We start from the raw sequence: 16,035 nt of genomic DNA on the forward strand, positions 1-16,035 counted from the left end.
CAAACAGTTTCAGTAAGACTGAAGAAGGGCGTTAACATAACACCCCAAAACGGTTTGTTGCACACTATGATGTATGGCTTTGTCCATTTTTTGGTTCACGCTTTTGTGATTTTTCAACAATAAAAGTTTTTTATGTGCAGCAATCCAATTTTCTTTTTTTTCTTCTTTCTACCTTTATATACACATACAGTATATGTACAATATATATATATATACACACACACACACACACACACACACACACACACACACACACACACTTATCTAGAAGTTAACTTACTAAAAACAAGATATCTGCTGTTGTGAAGAAAATTCCCAGTTAGCCTTACCAGTACGGTATTTCAAAGAATCTTCCACAATTGCAACATGAGAGATGACAGGTTTGTCCCTCTACAGAAAACACAGACAGAATAAAAAAAACAAAAAAAAAAAAAAACAAAAAACAAAAGACCTTCCCTCCACGGTCATCTCTCAGTTGACATGAAAGTAGACTACCTCCAACCGTACAGGAGGGGAAGCAAACATTAAATATAACCATGTTAAAAAGAAAGGGTGGGAAGTAGGCCTGCTGAGCTGGAAGATTCCTAGAAATACGGCTGCCGGAAAGACTAACTGGGAATTTCTCCAATCATCTTCTAGGAAATCAACATGAAAGGAGAAGCAAGTGATAAAGCCCACCTCAGGGTAGGACCACTTCCTGTACAATTTTATTCCCAGAGGACCTCTACTTTTGTGTCATTACACCCAGAGACTGCTCTTCCGACTTTCTCTAGTGATGTCTCACTTGTTCTGCCCATGATCTGGTAGGATATGCCTTTAGTGAAGGACATACTTGTGATCCTTCTTATATACCAATTATACATCTTACCCCCCCCCCAAAAAAATCTGGCAGTTGTGTTCAACCCCTCAACGCTGCAGCTTCTACGGGTTCCTGGCCTTGGCTATAGAAATAGAAGTTTGGGAGTAATGAAAAGAGGTCTTCTCTGCCTCCATAGGAGGGGTCTTCTCTGCCTCCATAGGAGGGGTCTTCTCTGCCTCCATAGGAGGGGTCTTCTCTGCCTCCATAGGAGGGGTCTTCTCTGCCTCCATAGGAGGGCGAGACTTTCCAGGTTGAGGACTCGGCTTCTAATGTTGGGGTATGAGAGAACTCTTATCCTCAGTGACAACATTGATGGGGGTGTCCAATGCAGCTCCAAACAGACATTGGGGAGATTTACTAAAGCTGGTTCACTCAGAATCTGGTGCAGCTGTGGATGGTAGCCAATCAGCTTTTAACCTCAGCTTGTTCAATCACCCCAGGTTCACATATATGTGGCCGTGCGGGCCGCGTTTTGTGCGGGCACCAGAGCCCATTCATTTGAATGGACTCCCGTGCCCGTCACACGCAGGGAAGAAGTGTCTAAACTTCTTTGGAAAATGCAGCCCGCACGGGAACCTCAGTTCTCAGTACGGTTGTGATTTCCAGTGCGGGTGGCATGCCATTAGAATTAATGGCACCCACCCGCGGGTCCGCATTCCTCTGTGCGGGTGGTGCGGTTGCACTGATTTTCATGTGGATCCGCAGCTGCACCACCCGCACAGATGTGAACCTAGCCTTTGGCAATAAAACCTGGAAGCTGATTGGTTTCTATGCAGAAGTGACCCTGATTTTGCACGCTCCAGCTTTAGTAAATACCCCCCATTGTCTCTTAAGGAGCAGGTGTAGTAAACGCTTTATGAACGCCTACTCCGAAGATCAACTTTTTTTCAAAAATGTTTCTGCATTTTAACCGATAGGAGACTCATATGGAACGGGAGAAATCCCCTATTCCATCTATACAGTAGTTCATGGCTGTTGGAAGCAACTCTAAGGCTGGCCATACATTATACAATTATCTTCCAATTTTCTGCCCAATTTCCTTTAGATTTACCTTCAACTGTGTAGTGCAAGGGCCCTCCTAATTGGATACAACTGAAAGTGTTGTTTAGGTTTGTCCTCCTATTATATGGTTTTTGGTAAATCTAAACCAAAAATCTCCAGATAATTGTATAATGTATGGCCAGACTAAGTGGCTGATTTACTAAAACTGGAGAATGCAAAATCAGGTGCAGTTCTGCATAAAAACCAATCAGCTTCCAATTTTTAACTGAACAAGATGGAGTTAGGCTGCCCATACATTATACAATTATCTGGAGATTTTTGGTTTAGATTTACCAAAAACCATAGAATAGGAGGACAAACCTAAACAACACTTCCAGTTGTATCCAATTAGGCAGGCCCTTGCACTACACAGTTGAAGGTAAATCTAAAGGAAATTGGGCAGAAAATTGGAAGATAATTGTATAATGTATGGCCAGCCTTAGGAGCAGACTGGTTGCCATGCACAGCTGCAACAGATTTTGCACCCTCCAGTTTCAGTAAATCAACCCCTTAGGCTACGTTCACACTAGCATTGTGTGCAGGTGGCAGAGAGGCGTTTGGGAAGTGTTTTTACCGCTTCCCAAACGCCTCTGCCAATTCTGCACATTACAGCACATGGTGCTGTTCTAAAAGGAGCGTTTGCATCGTGTCGCGGCAAAACGGACGCCTCTGGTCGAGTCAGGAGGCGTTGAAGCCTCCTATTCTAGTCTATGGTGCCGCTGCGCAAACGCCCGACCGGCGTTTGCAGTGGCGGGGCGTTTGCGGAGCGGTAACACCATTGAAACTGCATTATAGGCGTTTGTGGGGCGTTTTTAACACTCTGCAAACACCTAGCAACTGCCGCTAAACCGCGCATGCGGCGTTTGCCGAGCGTTAAAAAACACTCCGCAAACGCCAGACCAACGCTTGCCAAATGCTATAGGGGCGTTTGGCAAGTGTTGGTAAAACAGCCAAGTGTGAACGAGCCCTAAGCATTCCACAAACTGGGGAAGAGTGTGGTGGACAGACGCATCCATTCACATGAGTATAGTAAGTGCCGGTTCACACTGGTGTGGGGCGAATCTGACGCGGTTTCTGCTGTGACAGGTAAAAATGTAATGCAATTTCTGAGGGGACTGGGCATAGCAGGAGATGAAATTTGCACCCCCGCAGTAAACTTGCACAGGACCCCTTTTTGGACCAGATCAAATTTGCACCTCATATATGAGAACAGCCTGCATTGGACAGAATGTTTTTGTAGATTAAATGTGAATCTTTTCGGATTGCATCTGATCCGCATAGAATATATGGAGCACACATGAGGGAGGGGGATCGCCATGCTATGGAAAAGGAGGAGGGGGTGTGAAGGATTGCTGTATGGAAAATGGGGGAACTATAGAGACATGACAGACGTTGGCATACTATACGATGGGTGAAACGGGGTTTGCCATGCTACGGAGCCAAACATTATGGGTGTGGGGGGGGGGGGGGGGCAATAAGGTGAAATGATATCATGGAAGATAGAAGGACTGCAACTGGAAAAAAAATAACTTGAGGATTCTGGAGTGGTGTGGAGAGGACATAGGGATGGGTTTGGCATGCATGGGACACAGGGGGAGCACACTGGGTACATGAGGGAGGCCATGCTATTGAAGGGGGGGGGGGAGAGGAGTAGAAGGTTGAAATATAGAAAAAGGGGCACACTAGGGACATGAGGGGGGTTGGCATGGTGCAGAAAAGGTTGGGGATATGGACATTGGGGGACACAAAGGTGCAGGGGCGGACTGACCACTTGGAAACTTTCCTTTCCAGCACTCAATCTTTTTGGGTGTGAGTCTATCAGCATGGCACCTGTGCACAGCCCTCTTCAGATCGCCCCACAGATTTTTGATCGTATTCAGGTCTGGGCTCTGGCTGGGCCATTCCAAACCTTTCATCTTCTTCTGGTGAAGCCATTCCCTTGTTGATTTGGATGTAGGGGCGGACTGACCATTTGGAAACTCGGGCACTGCCCGAGGGCCCGGGGTCAGTAGGGGGCCCCATGAGATGCCCCTGGTACCTTTTTCATAGGCTTTTTTGAGTTTGGGCAAGGACACAGGGGCCCCATGATCCCCTATTGCCCGGGGGCCCCATGAGTTGTCAGTCCGCCCCTGCATAGGTGAAATGGGGAGAAGGGGTTTTCAATTCTACAGAACTGGGAAGGATATGGGGGGGGTAATAAGGGAAATTGATATAAGGGGTGTCACAGGAGTGCTGGGGAAAGACTGCAACTGGAACATAAGAGGGAACACATTGGTGCCAAGGTGGGTGGCATGCTATGACACGGCAATGGAGTGACATGTTGGGGACAAGGGAAGAACACAGGGGGAGCACACTGGGTAGTTATGAGGCAGGGGACTGCTCTGCTATTAAAAAAAGGGGAGGAGGGCACTAGTCACATGAGGGGGCTTGGCATGTTATGGAAAAGTTGGGGGTATAGATATTGGGGGACACATAAGGAAGGGGAGACAACACAAAATGGGGGGGCACACACATGCATGCGGGAAATGGACACACTATGGAAAAGGAGGGACACTGGGGACGGGGGGGGGGGGGGGGGGTGGGAGACACCGAGGACAGGAGAGGGGGGGTGGGAGACACAGAGGACAGGAGAGAGGACACACTGGGGACAGGAGAGGGGTGGGCGCTGGAGACAGGATAGGGGGTGGGGGGACACGAAGGACAGGAGAGGGGGGCACTGGAGACAGAACAGGAGAGGACACTGAGGACAGAAGAGAGGACGGGGGGGGGGGGTTTCGGGGACACTGAGGACAGAAGAGGGGCCGAGGGGGGCACTGAGGACAGGAGAGGGGACGGGGGGGACACTGAAGACAGGAGAGGGGACGGGGGGGACACTGAAGACAGGACAGGAGAGGACACTGAGGACAGGAGAGGGGACGGGGGGGGACGGGGGACACTGAGGACAGGAGAGGGGGGGGACACTGAGGACAGGAGGGGGGGGGGGACACTGAGGACAGGAGAGGGGGGGGGACACTGAGGACAGGAGAGGGGGGGGGACACTGAGGACAGGAGAGGGGGGGGGACACTGAGGACAGGAGAGGGGGGGGGACACTGAGAGGGGGGGGACACTGAGGACAGGAGAGGGGGGGGGGACACTGAGGACAGGAGAGGGGGGGGACACTGAGGACAGGAGAGGGGGGGGGGGACACTGAGGACAGGAGAGGGGGGGGGGGACACTGAGGACAGGAGAGGGGGGGGGGACACTGAGGACAGGAGAGGGGGGGGGGACACTGAGGACAGGAGAGGGGGGGGGACACTGAGGACAGGAGAGGGGGGGGGGGGGGACACTGAGGACAGGAGAGGGGGGGGGACACCGAGGACAGGAGAGGGGACGAGGGGGGGGGGGGAACACCGAGGACAGGAGAGGGGACGGGGGGGGGGACACCGAGGACAGGAGAGGGGACGGGGGGGGGAACACCGAGGACAAGAGTGGGGACGGGGGGGGGGGGACACCGAGGACAGGAGAGGGGACGGGGGACACCGAGGACAGGAGAGGGGACGGGGGACACCGAGGACAGGAGAGGGGACGGGGGGGGCACTGAGGACAGGAGAGGGGAGGGGACGGGGGGGGACACTGAGGACAGGAGGGGGGTGTCAGAGAACAGTAATGGTGATACACTATGATCACGGGGGGGGGGGGGGCACAGTGGAGGAAGCCATATGTAGGCGGGGAGAGGGGACTGGGGGTGCCAGGAAGGGGGACAGTATTACAGGGTGCACTTAGAGGGACAGGATCCGTCACAAGAGACATAAAAGATAAATATTGGGGTGAGAGGACATTTCCCGGGGTACCCCTCAGTCACGGGTCACTCACCCGCTGTCCCGGCACCTCAGCTCCAGGCCCGACCTCCTCTCACAGCCCGCCGCTCCCAGGCTTGGCGGCCTCGGCTCCCCTAGCAACCACAGCAGCTTAGAAGCGCGTCTCCTGGCGTCACTTCCTATCCCTCCCGGCCAACCAGCGCCGAGCTCAGCCTTGTGAGGGGGCGTGACCCGGCCATCTTGCTACTCCCGTCACCAGGGGGCGCAGCCAAGCGCTGACAGGCAGGGTAAGCGGAGGACATATTGGTACTCCCTACTGCTCCTTATTGGATAGGAGGTGAAGCTGCCGGATACGCGCGCGCGGCAGCTTCGTCCACGTGGAGGACACGTTCTCTGTGAGGGAGAGGAGGACGCGCTGACATTTGTGGTTCCCACAGGAAAAGGATGTGGGATGTGGGGGACACAGGGATCAGCATGACGGCTTATTGCTTTGGCTGATTGCAGTGTGACTCCTGTCAGGCAGAGCTGGAACAGCTGCTGGAGGGAGTACTCCGCCCTCTTCCTCCTCCCTCAGTTCTAAGGGGGGAGGGTGTCAGTAAACTGATAGGGAGACTGGTCTGTCTCCTACAGTGTGATCCGATATCTATGACAGCTGTGCGCCAGCTCTGGTACCAGTACTGGTTCCGCTACTGCTGTCCCTTTAAGAACCCGTTGCTATGGCTGCAACATATTCAGATTAAATTGTCATACTGTCAGGAAATAACGCCAACCTTGAGGTGGCGTACGGGAAGATAAGCAGCCGGCCGCACCGTCCGATCATTTCTTGGGCACACCGGTTTTAACGGTAAACCCGAGAAACGCTGGCAAGTGGAGAGAGGGGGGCGTCCCATCCCGCCGGTACTGAAAGCGATCCAGTGGCTAATGCGCCGCTCAGACCACTTTCATGAGAATGTCAGGTGGAAAAAAAAGATACCGGGGTTATGACTGATATCTTCTGGCATAACCCCGGTAAACCTCTTGCAAACCACATCATTTATGTACAGTGGATATAAAAAGTCTACACACCCCTGTTAAAATGTCAGATAAGACAAAGATAAATAATTTCAAAACTTTTTCCACCTTTAATGTGACCTATAAACTGTACAACTCAGTTGAAAAACAAACTGAAATCTTTTAGGGGGGGAAGTAAACATAAAAAGCTAAAATAATGTGGTTGCATAAGTGTGCACACCCTCATGACTGGGGATGTAGCTGTGTTCAGAATTAAGCAATCACATTCAAAATCATTTTAAAGGAGTCAGTACTCATCATCATTTATCGTCATCATTTAAAGTGCCTCTGATTAAGCCCAAATAAAGTTCAGCTGTTCTAGTCGGTCTTTCCTGACATTTTCTTAGTCGCATCCTACAGCAAAAGCCATGGTCTGCAGAGAGCTTCCAAAGCATCAGAAGGATCTCATTGTTAAAAGGTATCAGTCAGGAAAAGGGTTCAAAAGAATTTCCAAGGCATTAGATATACCATGGAACACAGTGAAGACAGTCATCATCAAGTGGAGAAAATATGACACAACAGTGACATCACCGAGAACTGGATGTCCCTCCAAAATGGATGAAAAGACGAGAAGAAAACTGGTCTGGGAGGCGGCCAAGAGGCCTACAACAACATGAAAGGAGCTGCAGGAATATCTGGCAAGTACTGGCTGTGTGGTCCATGTGACAACAATCTCCCATATTATTCATATGTCTGGGCTATGGGGTAGAGAGGCAAGACGGAAGCCTTTTCTTACGAAGAAAAACATAAAAAGCCCGGATAAATTTTGCAAAAACACATCTGAAGTCTCCCAAAAGCATGTGGGAAAATGTGTTCTTGACTGATGAAACCAAGGTTGGACTTTTTGGCCATAATTCTAAAAGATATGTTTGGCACAAAAATAATACTGCCCATCACCAAAAGAACACCATACCCACCGTGAAGCATGGTGGTGGCAGCATCATGCTTTGGGGCTGTTTTTCAGCTGGAACTGGGGCCTTTGTCAAGGTAGAGGGAATGATGAACAGTTCCAAATACCAGTCAATATTGGCTAGAGAGCTGAAAATGAAGAGGAACTTCATCTTTCAGCATGACAACGGCCCAAAGCATACATCCAAATCAACAAAGGAACGGCTTCACCAGAAGATGAAAGTTTTGGAATGTCCCAGCCAGAGCCCAGACCTGAATCCGATCGGAAATCTGTGGGGTGGTCTGAAGAGGACTGTACACAGGTGCCATGCTGATAAGACTCATACCCAAGATTGAGTGCTTGAAAGGTGCTTCAACAAAATATTAGTGGAAGGGTGTGCACTCTTATGCAACCATATTGTTTTAGTTTTTTTATTTTTACTTCCCTTTACCTAAAAGATTTCAGTCTGTTGTTCAACTGAGTTGCATAGTTTATAGGTTACATTAAGCCCCCGGACACATCGGGTGCAACTTGCGATTTGCATGCCCTGCGACTTGCAAATCATATGCAAGGACGCACTCCATTGTCCGCTATTAGAGCGCTCATATCGGTGCGGTTCTGACTTAGTCGGAGCTGCACTGATTTCTATAGTACATGCACTACTTTTGTTGTGATTTGCATAGACATCTGTGTCAGATGTCTTGCAAATCGCAATGCAATCAGCAGGTCACCCAATTTTGAAATCATGTGACTTCAGTGTAAGTCGCACGATTTCAAAATCGACTTTGATGTGACCGGGGTGTAAAGGTGGAAAAAGTTCTGAAATGATTTAGCTTTGTCTCTTTTTTTTTACATCACAGAAACCTGACATTTTAACAGGGGTGTGTAGACTTTTTATATCCACTGTACGTATTGTGGTTGGCAAGTGGTATTTTGTAGTAAAATGGCTGACGAAGGGAAATTGCTGCCATTCTTCATTATTGCATCTGGGCTGTACACCTTCTTCAGCAATCCATGCAGGCTATATTGTGTTTGCTTAACCCCCCTGGCGGTATTCCTGAGTGTAGTTTGGGGTAAAGTTTCAGCACCACAAGCGGTAACTCTGAGCTACATTCGGGAATATCCCTGCAGTGCTGCTCCGGGATCTTTTCTGCACTTACCTTGTCCTGCGCTCCCGCGATGTCCCCCCTGCAGTGTCCCCGGCAATGTCCTCCGGCTGATGCCGGCATCTGTCTTCTGGGTTCCGTTCCCTGCGACATCGGGACGGAACGGCGGGAAGTTTGAAAGTTGTAAAAGCGACATTCACTAAATACACTAAAATCACATAGTATAACATTCCTGTATCCAACCATTTCACATACATTTTGTCCCGAGTGCTTTGTCCGGCGCCCTGCCTGCATTTTTACTGTTCTTTCTGCCTGGAAACTGAGAAACGTCCATGGCATCCAAAAAGCGTCCCTTTAGGTCAAAAGCGGTTTTAGACCGGCTAGAGAACAGCGATAGTAAATCAGAACCACTTGCAGAATTGAGTGATAATGATTCGTGGGGGAAATTCCTCATCAGACACTGAAAACGATTCTGCGACTTTGCTCAGCGATGTGCGAAGTTGGCGCTATAGTTCAAATTTCATTGCTTTGGTTTGATTATATTATTGAATTAAATTTATTATTATTATATTATTTTTTATGATTATTAAATTATAAATTATGATTTCGTGTTTCAAATTTTATCCTACCCGGGATGTTTACTAGACTCTTGTTCGGACAGATTTCAGTGAGTTATTCCTAAGAATTACAGCCTACAATAAAAAAAAACTACATATTTCCATGCAAAAAAATGTACCGCTTTGAGCACAGAAATATAGACATAATCAGACCGCCAGGGAGGTTACCAAATATATCTTAGTGCAGACTGCTGGGAAAATCAGTAAGCCAATCACACAAGCAAGAAATGACAGTTTCAGGGGATGTTCTGTGTACCATTTGTGTACAGAACGCCTCCAGGTTGCCATATTACATTGCAATTTACAGAAAATGATTGTTGCAAATTGAAGAGTCATTTTTAATAACATGCAATTAAAATATGACTTGAGTTTCAATTGTATATGCTATATTTTCCCCATGAAAGTGGCTTTACCCTTTAACTCAGCCTTTCTCAACCAGGGTACCCAGGCAGCCTGGGGTGCCTTAAGGTTTCTTCAGGGGTGCCTTGGCAAAATGTCTAAAAATTGCCCAAAACTTGTATATGAGCCAGCAGATGGAAAAGCCCGCCTTTTAGTTGCACAAAGCCACAGGTTTTCATTGTGCTCCTAGATTGTAAGCTGGAAAGAGCAGGGCCCTTGAACCCCTCATGTATTGTCTTGTTACTGTATTGTCTCATGTTCTGTCCCCCACTATAATGTACAGCGCTGAGCAAACCTTTTAGCGCTATATACTGTATAATAATAATAATTAGGACCTTCTAACCGCCGGCGTCCTGACAACCAATGGCATCATCAGTTGATAGGGAGGATGTCAGCTGCCTGCACAGCATCCTAGGTTGACCCTCCCCTGCCCCTCTCCATCAGTGCTGGGGTCACATTAGCTCAGTGATGGAGAAAAACGGAGGGAGAAGAGAAACATTGGAATACTAGTCAGTACCAGTGTGCAGAAGTGTATTTGCTTTGCAAGAATAAATCCCCTCCAACGTTGGGTGTCCTCCATGTGTGGATGTTGCTGCATTATATAAAAACTATTATAGTTTTCCACATTTTAGAATGGGGTACCGTTTTAAAATTATGGACAGTCTAGAAACACCCAATGTTAGAATGGGGTGCCTCAAGACTTACTATAACTTCAAAGGGTGCCTCGGGACTGTCCATAATTTCAAAGGGTGCCTCGGGACTGTCCATAATTTCAAAGGGTGCCTCGGGACTGTCCATAATTTCAAAGGGTGCCTCGGGACTGTCCATAATTTCAAAGGGCGCCTCGGGACTGTCCATAATTTCAAAGGGCGCCTCGGGACTGTCCATAGTTTCAAAGGGCGCCTCGGGACTGTCCATAATTTCAAAGGGCGCCTGGGGACTGTCCATAATTTCAAAGGGTGCCACGACTGAAAAAAGGTTGAGAAACACTGCTTTACCGGAGTGTAGATAGCACAGTAGCTTAGTTCTTAGCACTCTTGCCTTGCAGTGCTAGGGTCCTTGGTCCGAATCCCAGGCAGGACACCACCTGCATGGAGTTTGCTTGTTCACCCTGTGCCTGCGTGGGTTTCCTCCAGGTACTCCAGTTTCCTCCCACCCTCCAAAAGACATGCTGGTCGGATAATTGGCTCCGGTTTAATTTAGCCCTAGTCTGTGTATACATGTTAAGGATTGTAGGTTCTTTCAGGGTAGGGACTGATGTGAACATACAATATGTAAAATGCTGTGTAAATTATCGGTGCTACATCAATATCTGTAATAAATAAACAAAATGCACAGGTATTGCGCCCAGGCTTCTCAGTAACACAGGTGACAGAACTATTTGTCACTTGACTAGTTTACAGAACAAAGCTAAATTACACTTGCCGGGTAAACGATCTGTTCTAGGAAACTGATCTCACTACTTGAGGACTGGTGAGTGCAATATAAAATCGTTTTATTTTGCCTTTAACCACCTCCCGTCCTGAAAGCTGAAAATTGGCCTGGACTGGAAGGGGGTGAAAGTGTCCGGACTGGAAGTGGTTAAAGGGTAAGTTCACCTTTTATTAATAAAAAAATATTAAATGCACATTGTTTTGTAGGTAAAAAAAAATGTGCATCTATTATATTTGTCTGCAGGAGCCTGTAAAGCATTGCACCAGCGATCAGCAAGCTGATATACTGACAGGAAGATTCAATGAACTACCACCGCACCATCGTAGTTCATTGTGGACTACAAGTCGACAGCTGCTAAGGCTGTCATCAGGAGTTGTAGTCTCTCATTCACAGGGGACTGTGAATGAGTGCACCTCACACGGGGGGGGGGGGGGGGGAGTGGGGGCCGGTCTGATTCTAACATGTTATGCCTGATTCTGGGTGTAACAAGTTACAAAAAGGTGAACTTGTCTAGGTAAATCTTGGCTTAATCCAGTGTTTCTCAACTCCAGTCCTCATGGACCCCCAACAGGTCATGTTTTCAGGATTTCCATTATTTTGCACAGGTGATTTGATCAGTTTCACTGCCTTAGTAATTACCACAGCTGTTTCATCTGAGGGAAATCCTGAAAACATGACCTGTTGGGGGTCCATGAGGACTGGAGTTGAGAAACACTGGTTTAATCCAATGAAGAACTCCCAAGAACCTCCAACAACGCCCAGGGGCAGGTCCATGACATAATTGACTCAGAAGAGGGGGTTGAAGGATGGCCATCCTTCTACACGATGACTGAGGACAACTAGTTCCAAAAAAAATGAATACATAGAGGAAGTTTTGCAGCTTTTTAATTTGGGACTTTTGTTAAACTTTAATATATAATTTTTCAATTTTTTATTATTTGCGCTGTATCAATTCTATGAGTATAATTTGCAGCTGTTTATGCCCATCTCCAGGCAAAATGAATCCATCCAACAATTAATTTCTTTCCTAGTAAAGATAAATATTGGCCCCTTTCACACGAGGCAGATTTCATTTTGATCAGCAGATCACTTCACAGGTCCCCTGCTGATCGGACGAATGACACATCCATGTCCCCTCAGTTTCTGCAGAGCGGACATGGACAGTGCCGTCCACACCACACTACCCTCCGATCCACCCTGCCCAAATAGAAGACGGATCCCCTTCTGTTTTTTTTTTTTCTTTTGGAGGACTGGATCAGGCCCGGAGATAGGCAACCGTGTGAAAGGGAGAAGAAAGAAGAATTCCAGTCCACTATTATATTTTATATGAAAAGTCTTGCGGTTGCAACAATGTATCCATTTGTATCCGAATAAAACCATCTGTATCCGAAATGGATACAAACAGATACATTGTTGCAACCGCAAGACCTTTCATATAATATACAGTCAGGTCCATAAATATTGGGACATCAACACAATTCTAACATTTTTGGCTCTATACACCACCACAATGGATTTGAAATAAAACGAACAAGATGTGCTTTAACCGCAGACTGTCAGCTTTAATGTGAGGGTATTTACATCCAAATCAGGTGAACGGTGTAGGAATTACAACAGTTTTCATATGTGCCTCCCACTTTTTAAGGGACCAAAAGTAATGGGACAATTGGCTTCTAAGCTGTTCCATGGCCAGGTGTGTGTTATTCCCTCATTATCCCAATTCCAATGAGCAGATAAAAGGTCCAGAGTTCATTCCAAGTGTGCTATTTGCATTTGGAATCTGTTGCTGTCAACTCTCAAGATGAGATCCAAAGAGCTGTCACTACCAGTGAAGCAAGCCATCATTAGGCTGAAAAAACAAAACAAACCCATCAGAGAGATAGCAAAAACATTAGGCGTGGCCAAAACAACTGTTTGGAACATTCTTAAAAAGAAGGAACACACCGGTGAGCTCAGCAACACCAAAAGACCCAGAAGACCACGGAAAACAACTGTGGTGGATGGCCGAAGAATTCTTTCCCTGGTGAAGAAAACACCCTTCACAACAGTTGGCCAGATCAGGAACACTCTCCAGGAGGTAGGTGTATGTGTGCCAAAGTCACCAATCAAGAGAAGACTTCACCAGAGTGAATACAGAGGGTTCACCACAAGATGGAAACCATTGGTGAGCCTCAAAAACAGGAAGGCCAGATTAGAGTTTGCCAAACGACACGTAGAAAAGCCTTCACAGTTCTGGAACAACATCCTATGGACAGATGAGACCGAGATCAACTTGTACCAGAGTGATGGGAAGAGGAGAGTATGGAGAAGGAAAGGAACTGCTCATGATCCTAAGCATACCACCTCATCAGTGAAGCATGGTGGTGGTAGTGTCATGGCGTGGGCATGTATGGCTGCCAATGGAACTGGTTCTCTTGTATTTATTGATGATGTGACTGCTGACAAAAGCAGCCGGATGAATTCTGAAGTGTTTCGGGAATATTATCTGCTCATATTCAGCCAAATGCTTCACAACTCATTGGACGCTTCACAGTGCAGATGGACAATGACCCAAAGCAGACTGCAAAAGCAACCAAAGAGTTTTTTAAGAGAAAGAAGTGGAATGTTCTGCAATGGCCAAGTCAATCACCTGACCTGAATCCGATTGAGCATGCATTTCACTTGCTGAAGACAAAACTGAAGGGAAAATGCCCCAAGAACAAGCAGGAACTGAAGACAGTTGCAGTAGAGGCCTGGCAGAGCATCACCAGGGATGAAACCCAGCGTCTGGTGATGTCTATGCGTTCCACACTTCAGGCTGTAATTGACTGCAAAGGATTTGCAACCAAGTATTACAAAGTGAAAGTTTGATTTATGATTATTATTCTGTCCCATTACTTTTGGTCCCTTAACAAGTGGGAGGCACATATGCAAACTGTTGTAATTCCTACACCGTTCACCTGATTTGGATATAAATACCCTCACATTAAAGCTGACAGTCTGCGGTTAAAGCACATCTTGTTCGTTTCATTTCAAATCCATTGTGGTGGTGTATAGAGCCAAAAATGTTAGAATTGTGTTCATGTCCCAATATTTATGGACCTGACTGTATAATAGTGGACTGGAATTCTTATCCTTTTTCTTATGTATTGCTCCCGTCTCTACAAGGGACAGAAGTAATTATGGGGTTACATGCCAGCCATAGACAGGACAAAAATCGGCCGATTTTTTTACCGTTGGTGGTAACGTCAGCTGATCGAACGACCGATTTTACTTTTTTTTTCAAAACAGACTTTTTTCGACCCGTCTATGGCCTGCTTAAGGCTGACTATACAATTTTCTGTTCAATTTCTGCCCAATTTCCTTTAGATTTACCTTCAACTATGTAGTGCAAGGGCCCGCCTAATTGGATACAATTGAAAGTGTTGTTTATGTTTGTTTACTAAAGCTGGTTCACTCAGAATCTTGTTCACTTGTAGATAGAAACCAATCACCTTCCAGGTTTTATTGCTAAAGCTCAATCGAACAAGTTGAGGTTAGTAGCGGATTGGCTACCATGAAACGGTGACCGAGATTCTGAGTGAACCAGCTTTAGTCAATAAACCCCTATGTGTCCATGCAAACCTAGACTTTTATCAGAGTTCAACAGCAGCAGAGTTTAGGGCAGGGGTGTCCAAACTGTGGCCCTCCAGGTACTGGGGAACTGCAAGTCCCATGAGGCCTTGCAAGACTTTGACATTCACAGGCAAGACACCCAGAGGCATGATGGGACTTGTAGTACTTCAACAACTGGAGGGCCATAGTTTGGACATCCCTGGTTTAGAGAAAGTTAAACATCCTTCTCCAAAACGCAGAAGAATCACATTCAGGAGAGGAAAGTTTTGACCAAAAAACACCAAACGCAGCAAAAATACATGTAAATGTGCCTAAGCGCTAACTACATTTATTTGTTTCAAGGGCAAGTACTCTGGTCAGTGAAATGAATAAACGTCCAAATGATAAACACAGTAACGTGTTGACACGTGTTTTATCTGCTGCCATTAGAAAAACATTCCACATGTGTACATGGAGCCTTACAGGTCTTATTTATTTATTTTATTTTTCCTGGTGTTTTAATAAAACATTTCCTTTACATTAGAGAAGTGGTCTCTAAACTGCAGCCCAGGGGCTGGATAAGACCCTTTGCTTGCTTTTATCCGGCCTTGACACCTACAATGGGGCATTATTTCTTTCACTGACACCAACAATGGGGCACTATTCCTCCCCCTAATACCGAAAAGAGGAGACTGTTTGCTTCCACTGACACCAAGAATGTGGCATTATTTATCTCACTGACACCAAGGATGGGGCAATATTTCACTGACACCAAGGATGGGGCATTATTCCTCCCCCTGACACCAAGGATGGGGCATTATTCCTCCCCCTGACACCAACAATGGGACATTATTCCTCCCCGACACCAACAATGGGACATTATTCCTCCCCCTGACACCAACAATGGGGGACTATTGCTCCCCCTGACACCAACAATGGAGCACTATTCCTCCTCCTAATATTGAAAAGAGGAGACTGTTTACTTCCTCTGACACCAAATATGGGGCATTATTTCTCTCACTGACACCAAGGATGGGGCACTATTCCTCCCCCTGACACCAACAATGGAGCACTATTCCTCCCCGACACCAACAATGGAGCACTATTCCTCCCCCTAATACTGAAAAGAGGAGACTGTTTACTTCCACTGACAGCAAGGATGGGGCATTATTTCTCACTGACACCAAGGATGGGGCACTATTCCTCCCCCTGACACCAACAATGGGGCACTATTTCTCCCCCTAATACGGAAAAGAGGAGACTGTTTAC

At 47.0% G+C, this 16,035-nt stretch overlaps 1 protein-coding gene across 3 annotated transcripts in view; it reads right to left on the minus strand.

The window, feature by feature from the left end:
- TTLL4 (tubulin tyrosine ligase like 4) overlaps positions 1–5,880 on the minus strand; it is a 99,065-nt gene extending 93,185 nt beyond the window's left edge. For all 3 annotated transcript variants that reach the window (XM_089683565.1, XM_089683564.1, XM_089683566.1), the window contains exon 1: positions 5,754–5,880. The gene's annotated coding sequence lies outside the window, so the exon portion shown is untranslated. The remainder of the gene's footprint in view (positions 1–5,753) is intronic.
- Positions 5,881–16,035: the final 10,155 nt, after the last annotated feature.

The sequence above is a fragment of the Staurois parvus genome, unplaced genomic scaffold (assembly GCF_062004578.1).
Source record: "Staurois parvus isolate SC_StPar_1 unplaced genomic scaffold, SC_StPar_1.0 ptg000315l, whole genome shotgun sequence".
Taxonomy (NCBI): domain Eukaryota; kingdom Metazoa; phylum Chordata; class Amphibia; order Anura; family Ranidae; genus Staurois; species Staurois parvus.